The sequence below is a fragment of the Zalophus californianus genome, chromosome X (genome assembly GCF_009762305.2).
Source record: "Zalophus californianus isolate mZalCal1 chromosome X, mZalCal1.pri.v2, whole genome shotgun sequence".
NCBI classification, from domain to species: Eukaryota; Metazoa; Chordata; class Mammalia; order Carnivora; family Otariidae; genus Zalophus; species Zalophus californianus.
The window spans coordinates 16,044,353-16,056,343 of NC_045612.1; the positions used below are offsets into that span (position 1 = coordinate 16,044,353).

The window sequence follows — 11,991 nt, forward strand, 5'->3', positions numbered from 1 at the left end:
TAATGAATCACACATTTCCAAAGCGACACGAGTCAAGCCGTCTTATCCACACCCGAAAACTGAAAGTGAACAACAAGTCTTAATCAAACACAGAACTTTAGTTTTGTCCTCTCATCAAATATCACCTTGACGATAAAACCTGTGTACTCCCAGCTATCATGTTCTTAGTATTGAAAAGTAAATTTAAACCCTTGTGGCTGTTACAAATTCTTGTGATTATGGTGCATATGGAACGGTTTCTGGCTTGGAATATACGTAAGACGCAGGGAGTTTTTATGTGGGTAAATAAAATATGAATTCTACTAGCACTGAAGTGCTGACAACAAAGACTTATTTTGAGTGTTCTTTTTCTAGGTTTCACCGCATTTAAAAACCAGTGCACGTATATCTTCCATGCATTTTAGATCCACGGCAGTTCAAAAATGAAGCACAAGCAAATCTCGCTGGTTTAAACACAGAGGAAAAGCCCTTTTCGGAAGAGAAATACGGTGTACTCCAGGACGCCAGGAAGAGCTGGTTGCTCTCCGACAATGCACATACTCATTAGCAGGCAATAATGAGGAACAGGAGTAAAAACAACTTAAGAACACACCCCTAGGCAAGGGTACAATTTTCTCATTTGTTCAAATGGTAAGCCCTTGGCAATGAATATCCAATCCATACTCATTATCTCACGTAACTGTAGCTTTGCTGGGGCCCTGGCTGTAGACGAGGGAGGATGTCGTGTTCGCGGGTTTCTGTGTCTATGCAGCCCGCGTAATCTCCATACGTAGTGTGTGCTTAATTCTAGTCTCCTGGTGACGTTTCCCTACCGAGGGACGTCAGCTCCCCTTACCCCACACCTGCTCTGGAGAGCCGCTTCCCCGCCGTGCCAGGCAGAAAATACCTGCCCGGCCTGGGGGTGGGGTAACCCTAACACTGGCAAGTGGGGTCGGATGAATGGGGCGATGTGGCTACACGCTGAGCCCAGGAAAGGCAAACGGGGAGAGTCTGCCGGACGGAAAGGGGAGTGGCCCCAAGAGTGAGAGACACACAGACCAAGGAGACACAGAGAGAGCGAGCTACAGGAAGAAAGAAAGAAGGGTAGGGGAGGAAAGAGAGGGAAGCTTACTGACGGATTTCAGAGTGCCACATTACAACCACCACTCTGGGGGCCTGTGTTAGGCAGCATTTGCTACGATTTTGTTAACTTCCTACCTAAGTCTGGAAGCAGATGCCATCTTTAAAATTTCCTTCCCACAATTTGAACAGACATCCCACTTTATAAAGGAAAAAAAAAAAAATTCCTGCAACAATAGCCCTGTGGTCTTCCAGACTACCACATGGGAAGACTCTCATAAAGTCATTTTTCACTTCTGTGACTACAGGTACTTGGTACTTGGCTCCATAGGCCAGGGGAAATTAAACTGAGGGCTAGATGCATTAAAGAGGTTCCCCACTACTAACACTCAATTTCAATTTCAATAAAGCAAACAAGAGGACAAATTCCTGTAATGCTCCCAGCTGATTTTTTTTTTTTTTTTTTTTTTTGGTAAAGATTTTTTTAAGTCCTCTCTACGCACAGTATGGGGCTCGAACTCACAACCCCAAAATCAAGAGTCCCAGCCTCTACCAACTGAGCTGGCCGGGTGCCCCTACTCCCAACTGTTTTGATCATTTTCTGAAATTGGGAAATACTTGGCCTTTTTGGTATCCTTTAATATAGTTAATATACTTTCACCATAAAAGTCTGTTCTTTTGAGGGACAGGCCAACAAAAAGTTCGTGACTGCAAAGAGTTTTTATTTAGGAAATAAAAACTTACCCATGTACAGAAGACCTAACACTTCAAACGGGAACTCCAACACTAACACACTGTATGACCTGGAAGCAGATGCTCGACCTCTGTGAGCCTCAGTTTACTTATCCATAAAAGGAGGGGAAGTGGGTCCTGACAGCCCTTTCTAGCGTGGGAATTCTATCACTCAAGTTGGAGGAGGAGAAATTTTAAGGAGCGTATATGATCGTTCTCCAACTCCACAGCACTGTTCCCATTTCACTCCTTAGGACTATGACTTCTCTCTACAGATACAATAGCAACTCAAAAAACCTTTTGGTAAAATTCTTAAAAAGTGACTTGGGCTACATTTGCAAGTTGGACTCTCTGCAGTGTACTCGTTCAAATCCACCTTTAAAAAGAAATACAAAAAAAAAAAAAACAGTCACTAATCTATGGGTGGTGGGTTATAACTGATTTTTCTATTCTTAAGCTTTTCTGTATTTTCTGAACTTCCCTACAATGAAAAAGTACCACTACTGTCATGAAAAAGTTGGAGTTTTTAAAGGATTTGTGCATTCTTGCAAGTTTTATCAGCTTTCTCAAGTCTACTCTAAAATCATGAGGGGGAGGGTACAAAATCCGTATCATGATGCACGCCCATACCCAGTGCTTCATCACCCCAGTGGCTGATTGCTGCAGTCCGAATCATGACATTATTATTATAATCAGAATCTATGGCTCCCAGACCTATGTGGAAATCAAAGTATGCATTTTATCTAAATAACATTTCATTTTTTTCCCCCCAGCACCCTGGCCCTTGAGAATCATGGTTGAAATTCCTTTCCAATTTAAAGTAAATGAAATGAAACATGAAGTCCTCCTTCTACCCACAAAAAACACAAACAAAAACAAAAAAAACTGCTTGCCAGACAAAACATGATTGTTATTGGGCTGTTTTGTTTTTTTTTTTAATTTCTCCTCTTGTTACGTTCGAAAACACATCAAAAGTTAAAATAAATATTTAGCTGTCAAAACAAAACACACCCCTCATATGGAAAACCCAAGTATGAGTTTGATGACGTTTATTATAAAAACAACTTCCATAGCAAAAACAAATGTTTAAATTGTTTAAAAAGATGACAGAACCAAATGCTGTCATTACTAAGTTCTACAAGAGAGTCCTAAGAGGTAGAAGGTGAGCCGCAGAAAGAATATAAACACCATTAGCTAATTTCCAGTGTCATGGTTATCAAAACAGTATTTGAAAAATTCAAGTAAGATAGCAAAGAGAGCAAATGAAGTTCTCCAAAATGACAATTACAGGCTTAGTTCGGGTAGATCCCTAGAACAAATTCCCTGTTGACCTCAATTCTCATCAGTGGAGGAAAAGACAGTGATTCACCTCCCCATTCTCTACCTCAATATAATCCATCATCTATGACACGTTACCTCTGAAGTCTTTTTTTAATCCAGGACCAGTTACTCACCTTTCTGCAGCACGCTCAACTCACCCCCCTACACCGACCCCAAGATTTAGAAAGCAGCAAGGCACCGGGGCTTAGTCATGGGACTTACGTTCAAGAAAGCAGCAAGGCACCGGGGCTTAGTCATGGGACTTACGTTCAAATCCCAACTCTCCCACTTAGTTGTGCAATCTTAAGACAAGTTACTTTCCTAACCTCATCTGTGAAATGCGCATCGTTCCTTTGCAGAGTTGCTGGGAGGATCAAATTACACAGTGGGTGTAAATTCAATGAATGTATTTTCTAGAACTATAGCAGGCCTTCAAGTAATGTCAGTTCCCTTTCTCCCCCTACTCCTGGCCACTTAGTTCCAAGTATGATCAAATTTAAAGTTCATGGTTTTAATTACTCTCAAGCAAGCTCAATGGTATATAGGACATGTAGTAATTTTAATGTTGTTAAGTAAGATTTTGAATGGAGCACGCCACAAGGGAGATGGTACGACGACGTTGTGCTCAAAAATCATGAACTTCTTGAGGAGTAAGATGATCTTATTTTTGATGTCTGCTTCCAACCCTGACCAGCCGAAAGACCTGAAGCAAGTCACTTTGCCTCTCTGAGCCTGGTTCCTCATGTATAAGATGAAAAGAATATAGAATGTACACAAGGGCCTGCCTGGCACAGTGCAAGTCCCGTAGATGGTACCTCTTACTGGTCTTTCAATCATTCAGGTCGATGTACTGGGACTAGTCACTTTTAAGACTAGTAGGGTGAGCTCTGCAAACACTGAATGTCTCGTCGAGACGCTGTTACTGCTTTCTACTCTGCCTGAAGTTACGTTTTACTGCATCTCATAGAAGGAATTCCATCAACCTCAGCACAACTTCCATTTCAGGTCAGGTAATTCTTTGTTGTGGGGGCTGCCCCAGGTGATGTAGACTGTCGAAGCCAAATCCTTGGCATCCACCCGCTAGACACCAGCAGCATGCCGCATCCCAATTCATGACAGCCAAAAATGTCTCCAGACATTGTTCAATGTCCCGTGGGGGGGGGTGGGTGCAAAACTGCCCCAGTTAAAAACTATTGGTCTAGGACTATCCACAGACAGGGCAATGCACAAAGATCTCAGGAGGTACCCCGGCAGGAGGGCGAAGGTTTACTAGAGCTACTCTTCAGTATCATTCACTCTTCTGGGCATCATCATCCATTATCCATAACCCAAAGCTGACCACAGAATAATTTTGTTTGGCCCCATCTGCTGTCAGAAGATGATTTTAAGTCACGGGAAGGAATGCTGGCCTGGCCGCTATCTCCTCACAGCTCCATGAAGTGATATAAAGTGTGGACCTTAAATCAGGAAGTCTCCTATGTCCTATGTACTTCACCTAAAACGTTATCTTTTGCTAAAAAAGGCCATAGGCCTTAAGACCCTTAAGATGACTTATAAACCAGACGCCTGGGTGGCTCAGTCGATTAAGCATCTGCCTTCGGCTCAGGTCATGATCCCGGGGTCCTGGGATCGAGCCCCACATCAGGTTCTCTGCTTAGCGGGGAGTCTGCTACTTCCTCTCCCTCTTCCCTGCTTGTGCTCTTTCTCTCATTCTCTCTCTCTAATAAATAAATCTTTTTTTAAAAGATGACTTATAAACCATATTATTACCCAAAATGAAAAAGTATGTCTTAGTTGGGAAGGTGAGGTACTATTTATACCATGAATATTTCCCTGGCCAGAAATGACTCCACTGTGCACATGGTTGAAGCATGTTTAATGTATGTAAAGTGCTATGTTAATGCCCCAAAGACCCTGGACACCCCTTGATTATTCAAAACAAATTCATGGTCTGTTTTTCGTTTTAATAACTGCCCCAAAAGGCGGGAGCCATTTCTTATCCACCATGTATCCCTGCACCTAGAGCAGAGCCTCCAACACAGGTGGCAACTCAGTAAACGTTTGTTGAATAAATGGTCATACAGTCTGCTTAATTAAGTATTCCGCTGACAAAAAAAAAAAAAAAAAGAACCTTTCTTTGCTCTTGTCCAGCAGGAGCTGAAAGAAAGGAACTTTTTAAGAGAAAATAATTACAGCCTACTCCCTTTTACCCTAAATCCAAACAACTGGAAAGTTCAATTAACCAAAAAAATTTTGTAGGCAAAAGTTGGGGGAAAGCAGCCAAATAGATAAGGCCTAAAGTTCAAGCAAGCACAAACATTTGTTCAACTCCCAATGTTGCTGGCACCAGAGGGGGGATAAGGGAGGGGTGTGGGGCAGAAGGGAACCAGGAGGTGGGGAGCAGAAAAACAGGGATCGGCCTCTGAAGGCTGGCTTCCATTCTTTCAACAAACTGTTATTTTTTTTTTAATGTCAAAACTTTAGGGGTGAGGGTCAAATTTATGCAAAGGCTTGATTTGCCAATTATTCTTCCAATGGCTATAAGCAAAATCTTTGAGACTATTTAGAAAGATATTTGATCATACTTTCATTAATTTCTGAGATTTCTTCATCTTTTTTCCCCCCTCCAGTCCTGCAGGGCAAACAACGTGTTCTCAAAAAGCTGGCTAAAGACATCGATTTACTCCTCTTGTCTGGAGAAACTGAAGTCCCCAACACCCATCAACAGGCTTCCCTCTTTTTACCACTCTCAGCATTCTATTCCTAAGAGAGAAAACAATCAGACTTATATTGTATTTTTAAATGCATAAGTTTTAGATTGTTGCCTGTATACAGAATGTGTATCGCAGTAACGTTAGAAATGGTGCATTTAATAGTGCTTATTTAAATGCATTTCATCAATCTGAGATCAGAATCTCTATTTCCAGTTCAGTATTTCCAGTAAACAAAGTAATTATTTAAGTGGTCCATTCGTTTGGTAGATAACTAAATTAGCTCCAATGCACTGGTATCATACAAGAGGAACCTTACACAAATTTTTTTGAAAGTTTCACTCAAAAATCTAGACTTGGTTAAAAAAAAAAAGCTTTCCTTCTCCAAAAATTCAATATGGGAATGGAAGCGTAGAATTTTAAAAACCATATATGGTTACAGATCCTATATGGCAGTCTTCGACTACGTACTTATTGCAAGGCAGTTTTCACAAATCATGGCCCATCTGACCAATTTCCTGTTGCATAAAGATTATATTTGCTCTTAAAAATGTTAAATAACCATTTTTAAAGACTGAAGGCAAAGACTAGATTGGAACCTTATGCAACCAAAATGGGAAAGCACGTATAGTCTCACCACATTAAAGGCGTATGCCTTTTTAGTATGTACTCTTCTTAAGCAAATACAAGCATGAGTTTCCAAAGGCGAAGCTACCATCCCAGAAGCCCTTGCTTCTTCAGTGTAAAGAATGGGGAGGGTTCTGTTCCTGGAGAAGATGAGTTGGGGAGGGAAAGGCTCTGCAAAATTCCAAGGGATTCGTAATTTAAACTTCTGCTATTCTGCAAATGTTCACATCAAATTTACATTAAAACTGTCTTAATCAAGATAACGAAAAAAAATTATTCCTACTGCTCTATAAGCTTGCCATAGATTTGATAACCCAGGGAAGAATTACAGGCAATTACGAAATGATGGCTCCAATTAGGAAAACTGGATCTTTTCCAAATTCAAATCAAAGGGGGCTCAGAAAATCCCGATGGAATAATTTAAGCGAATAGAGGGGACTTCCAGCAAAGACATACGTTTATTCTATTTCTACCTCTTCTAAAAGCCAAGCAAAATGCTAACACGACGTATATCTCTTGCCCTCCAGGAAATTAAAAAACCAAACCTGGAGTCCCCTTTATAAACCCTGTTCCCTCTTCTTTTCCCAAGGGGTCTCCCTGGCACAGGGTTTTTATTGTAAAGGGCAATCCAAACAAACCTGAGAAACTCGCACAGTCCCCAGTGCAGAAAATAATATAGCACTGAACACGAACCACACACAGTCTTCCCTTGCTCCTTTGCAAACCTCTACCTAGTCCTGGACGGCTGAGAAGAGGTCACTAGGAATGGAAGGGAAAGAGAAGGAATGGAAGAGAACGAGAAACTTCGAAAGCACAAACCTCTCTCCCAGAACCTAGAACAAACAGCACCTTGTAGGGATTTCACGCTTTTCGAGGCGGAAAGGTCACACCCTGCAGTTCTGAAAATCCACCTTCTAAGGCTCAACCCACGTGACAGAACCTTCCTCTGGCTTCTCTAGGTTCCACGCTGGAGCTGAAATCCCCCACTCTCCCCACCCCCATTCGCCCTCCCCTCAGTAGGAAGACCCGCTGCGGACCCTCCCCGCCCCCCTCACTTTCTCTGCACCCCACCCCCAACTCCTCCAACCGCCCCCAGCATCCCCGTCGAGAAAACCCCGCGAGCCCGCTCGCCTCCACGCCCGCTCGTCCCCACCCCCGCCCTCTTCGTTGTGCGACGCCGGGCAGGTCCCCCCTCGCTCCCTCCCCATCCCCGCCACCCCAGGAGCACGCCCGGGGGGGGGCGGGGAGCCCCCGCCTCGCGCCCCCAAGCCATCCCGGCTGAGAACACCTAGGGGTGCCCCCACCTAACCCCGCCCCCACCGCCCTCCAGCCTCCGGAGGAAAACCAGGGGCCCCTTTCCCCCGCCCCGCCCCCCCATTCCGCGGAGAAAGCACCCGGAGCCCCCCTGGCACGCCCGCTCCCCCGCCCCCACGCCACTCCCTCCCCAGTCGCTCCCCATCCCCACGCCCGCCACCACGGTGGCGCAAGCCCGGGGTGGCCGAGGCACGCACCCGAGGGGACCCCGCGGCCCCCACCCCGGCCGGGCGGCCGAGGGAGGCCCGAGGCCGCAGGTACCCGCCGCGGCAGGCCGGGCGGCCGGGGCGGCGGCGGGGCAGGGGGGCGGCGGCGGGGCAGGAGGGCGGCCGCTCCCCCGGGCCGTGGGACCGGCGGGCGGGCGGCGCACCCGCACGCACACGCGGAGAGAAAGCGGGCTTACTGCCTGGCGATGCTCGCCCGCGCAGCTGTCTCGGCGGCGGCCGCTGCCTGCACCGAAACCGAGGCGCGGCGGCGGCGGCTTCGGCGGCGGCTGCGGATTGAGCCCCCTGGGCCGGGCGCTGGATGTAGGGCGCGGGAGGGGCGCGAGGGGAGGGGCGCGCGGGGGAGGCGGGGAGGGGGCGGGCGCGCGCGCGCGCGGGGGCGGGGCGCGGCGCGCGCCTGCCCGGGCTCTGCCCGCGGGGGCTGCGGGGCGCGGCGCGCGCGGGAGCGGGCCGGGCAGGGGGCGGGGGCGCCACGCACCCCGCGCGGCCACGTGCCCCCGCTTCGGGAGCGGCCGGGCTGCTGGCGCGGCGCGAGCGCGCGGGGAAGGTGGCTGCGGGAAGGCGGGGGCGAGCGCTCCCCCCGCCTCCCCCGAGGGGCGGCACTGGTCTGGAGACCGAGGGGAGGGCGGGCCGGGGGCGCCCGGGCCCCCGCCCCCCTCCCTCGCGCGGCAGCCCTCGAGGCCGGCGGGGAGTCACGAGTCACTGCAGGCAGCCGCGGCCAGGGCAGGGGAGGTGGGAGCAACAAAGAGAGTCGAGCGAAGGTGGCCTCACCAGGGGCCTCCGCTAACCTGCGCACTCCCTGCAAAGCGGCCGGGGTCCGGGATGCGCCCGGTTTCGGCGCCAGACTGCGGAACCCCGTGGGCCGGAACGCCGCCGGTGACCCTTCCGCTTAGTAACAAGCTGGTGGGAGCGAAAGGAGCTCCATCCATCCAGAGGGCTTTACCGCACTCAGAAAAGCACTGATGGCAAAGCGGCACGTGGCTACTCATTCACTCGACATTTGGTTTACTGAGCCCTCACCACGTGCCAAGCACTGTGCCAGGTGCTGGGGATACAGCGCAGAGTCATGCGAAGCACCATCCACCCTGCCCTGGGGGCTTGCAATCTAGTGGGGGAGACCGATGGTAAAGAAGGGAGAAAATAATCGGATTTGGGCTAAGGCCTGTGCAGAAGAAGAGGTTGCAAATTGTATGATTAGGAAAGGAGGAGGTGACATTTAAGCGGAGCCCTGAAAGTTACGACAGAAGCAACCATAGGAAAAGCCTTCCGGAAAGAGGGAGCAGATGTATGAAGGCCAGAAGGAGGCAAATATTGATGCCTTAGAATTAAGAGGTGGTGACTGACTGGCACCAGCAGAGCCCGGGAGAGAAGCACAGTATAAAGCTGGACAGGACAGGTTGGCAGGGACCGGATCTCCTACTGCGTCCTAGGCGATGGGCAGACCGTTTTATTCCAAAAACAATGGGAGGCCATTGAATGAATGGCTTTATCCCGGGGCATGACATGATCTCATTTATATTTCTTTTTCTTTTGGAATAATTGTAAATTCACATACATTTGTAAACACTTTTACAGAGAGATGCTATGTACAGCTTACCCCATTGCAGAACAATGGAACAAGATCACAACCACAATATTGACTAATGTCAATGTTGTACTAATGTACAATCTACTGCTCTTACTCAGGTTTCCCTGGTTTTACTTGGACTCATGGGTGTGTGCGTTTAATTCTATACAATTTTATCCCTCGTGTAAACTCATGTATCCACCACCACAATCAAAATGCAAAAGAGTTCCATCATCACAAGGCTTCATCCTGTTCCTCTCTTATAGCCATACTCACTGCCCTAGGCCCCGAAGTCCTTCGCTGCTGGCAACCATTAATCTGCCCTTCATTTCTATAATTTTGTTATTTCTAGAATGTTATGTAAATGAATCATACAGTATGTAACCTTTGGGGATTGGCTTTTTTCCCCCCTCAGCTTAATTCTCTTGAGCTTCATCCAAATTGTTGCATGTATCCATCGTTCTTTTTTACTGCTGACTAATATTTCCAGTCTGATTGATATTTTTAAAAGATCACCTTGGTTTTGGACTTGACGGATCTGAAGAGGAAATTCCTCCCGGATCTGAAGAGGAAATTGGAATTCAAGTGGAGACAGCATAGTGTGGACAATGGTTTTGAGACCTTTCATTGTAAAGGGGAACAGAAGTCGAGTGGAACAGGAGGGACAAATAGGGAGCAGAGAAAGTTCCCTTTTCTCTTTTGAATTTTGAGAGATGAGAGCATGTTTGGGAATAGACAGGAGGGAGGCATGGCTGATGAGAGAAGGGCTCCCTAGAGTCCCTGCCCAGGCAAGATGAAATGAGAGCTGGATTCCGTGCAGAGGCTGGGCCTTCCACCTGCTCAAAGGCCTTCTCCACCGCAAGACCATGGAGGTATATGTTGATCGGGGGGCCGGGTGGGGGCAGCTGGCTGTACGTATAGATCAAGCAAATCCAGTCTGATGACTTCTCTTCTCTCCCGTGGTGCACACCCTGGGTGCTGGCCTCCTAAGAGAGACCGTAAGCCCTTGCAAAGTTCTCTTCTCTGTCCCTGGCACCAGTCACCTGGGCCTTCCCTTTTCCCATTCCAAGCCCTCAGAAACACTGAAGTTTGGTCTTTCTGGATGGCAGAAGAGGCTCCGGCTTCACACTTGCTAGGAAAAGAAGAAGTTGATGTGCCCCACTCTGATCCCCAGAAGGCTCTGAATAGGCAGGAAACTCCCCAAATGGAATACCAGCCCAGTGTCCAGCCCAAAAGTAGCCAAGAGACACCCAAAGATGGAGGGCTCTGAATGGAGGGCCCTCTCCCGGGAACCTCCTGGCCATCCTTTGACACTCAATCAGTGTTATTTGTGGTTCATTTCTCACTAGACCCCGTTCTCCACCCCTTTCCTTTCTCCATCTTTTCTTCTTTGCTTCCCCTTCCTTCCTGCCCCCCCACCTTCTTTCCCGCCTCCCTCACTTCCCTCCCCCCCTTCCTCACTTTCACAGATATTCATGATGTGCTCCTTGTAGGTACAAGGCATGGATCTCCCACATTGCCCCCCGCTGGGTCTACAGTGCAAGGCCAGTGCTGTCTGCTTCTTAACGCTTCATCTCCTTGGATTTGAACTCAACTTCTGTGGGTCATGGAAACACATTGTTCCACTTAAAGTATGTAGGGGACTGTGTTGCAGAATAAGCAAAATGAATAAAAGGAAAAAGGCTACCCAAATTGTGAACTTGCATCCTACATTCTGGTAATGTTTTCAGCATTAAGAAGCAAAAATAAATTACACAGACTAAACTCAGATGGTATGATCTCAGATCTGATCTTTTCAATTTCTGTTTTAGTAAAGAAATAGGCGGGAGAAGGGTCTTAGATTTCAGCAGAACTTAAAACACCTTTGGAAGGAAATATGAAGCATTTATCAGCACATGAAATAGTTAAGTCCTTTGCCTTCTCTTCAAAAAGTACCATCACGACTAATGATTCTAAGTTCTTGAGGGTATTACTGTACCAATGTATTATTATACCAGTTTATATGCATCCTTTTATTTGCTCCTCATTTTCTTTACTCTTCACATTAGATACTCATCCCCACTGTACAGATGAGAAGACTGACACGCAAAAGAGATTTAGCAACTTTGGAGCCAGGGCTTAAAAAAAACCAAGCAGCATGGCTCCAGAGCCCACAATCCAAAGCAGTATACTATACTTTGAAGACCATAAAAGAGGAGAGTTCATCACTTTTACTATGGTCATCCAAAGTGGCCGATTCTTTCCTGTCAGTGATTCTTTTTTCCGAAGTGATGCCAAGTCCTTCATCTCAATGACTTTTCCCTATCAATTAAACCCATGGGGGGCGCCTGGGCGGCTCAGTTGGTTAAGCGACTGCCTTCGGCTCAGGTCATGATCCTGGAGTCCCAGGATGGAGTCCTGCATCGGGCTCCCTGCTCGGCAGGGAGTCTGCTTCTCC

At 47.4% G+C, this 11,991-nt stretch overlaps 1 protein-coding gene across 1 annotated transcript in view; it reads right to left on the reverse strand.

The window, feature by feature from the left end:
- The window catches only part of FHL1 (four and a half LIM domains 1), a 58,589-nt gene extending 50,308 nt beyond the window's left edge, over positions 1 to 8,281 (reverse strand). The window contains exon 1 of the mRNA XM_027608086.2: positions 8,167 to 8,281. The gene's annotated coding sequence lies outside the window, so the exon portion shown is untranslated. The remainder of the gene's footprint in view (positions 1 to 8,166) is intronic.
- Between the last annotated feature and the right edge of the window lie 3,710 nt (positions 8,282 to 11,991).